This window comes from Eurypyga helias, unplaced genomic scaffold, assembly GCF_000690775.1.
Source record: "Eurypyga helias isolate BGI_N326 unplaced genomic scaffold, ASM69077v1 scaffold23073, whole genome shotgun sequence".
In the NCBI taxonomy this organism is placed as follows: Eukaryota; Metazoa; Chordata; class Aves; order Eurypygiformes; family Eurypygidae; genus Eurypyga; species Eurypyga helias.
The window spans coordinates 1,715-2,280 of NW_010242149.1; the positions used below are offsets into that span (position 1 = coordinate 1,715).

The 566-nt window shown below is 63.3% G+C and overlaps 1 protein-coding gene across 1 annotated transcript in view; it reads right to left on the reverse strand.

The window, feature by feature from the left end:
* LOC104507648 (chromobox protein homolog 2-like) overlaps positions 1–553 on the reverse strand; it is a gene marked incomplete at its 3' end in the record, with an annotated part of 2,264 nt that extends 1,711 nt beyond the window's left edge. The window contains exon 1 of the mRNA XM_010148995.1: positions 481–553. The remainder of the gene's footprint in view (positions 1–480) is intronic.
* Between the last annotated feature and the right edge of the window lie 13 nt (positions 554–566).

The following is a 566-nucleotide window of genomic DNA, read 5'->3' on the forward strand; positions in this document are numbered from 1 at the left end:
CCCCCGCGCGCGATCCCTACCGTGGAATACCTGCGGTACTGCCGCTTCCCGCTCGGCTCAGGGCAGTCGCCCCTCGTAGAGGAGCCCATTTTCTCCCACCCGTTCCTGCCTCCCCCCCCTCTCCTAGCTGTGCCCTCCACAAGCGCCTTGTGCCTCCCTTCCTGCAGTTCTCCCCACTGGAACCCGCAGTTGCCCCCCAGGCACAGCGAGGCCAAGGCCAAAGGTCTGTGCCGGGCGCTGCCGCGTTCCCGTGCGGAACCGGGTCGTGCACCGGGGCCGTGAGCTCCCGGTGTTCACCCACGCGGGGAGCGGCGTCCGAGGGGGACCCGCGCTGGGATTTCAGGGGATGAACAAAAGGGCTGTGCCACAAAAGGCACGGCGAGCTCCGGGCTGTTGTTTCCCCAACTTCCACCGCACGCGCAGCCAATTAGAAGTTAATTGACTTTACCGTTCGCTTCGAAATATTTAGAGTTTGCTCACTTCTTTTGGAAAGCGAGGAGGAGTCTCGGGTCGAGGATGTTCTCCTCGGGCTCCCAGCTGTTGTGCCTGCAACACAAGACACGTGC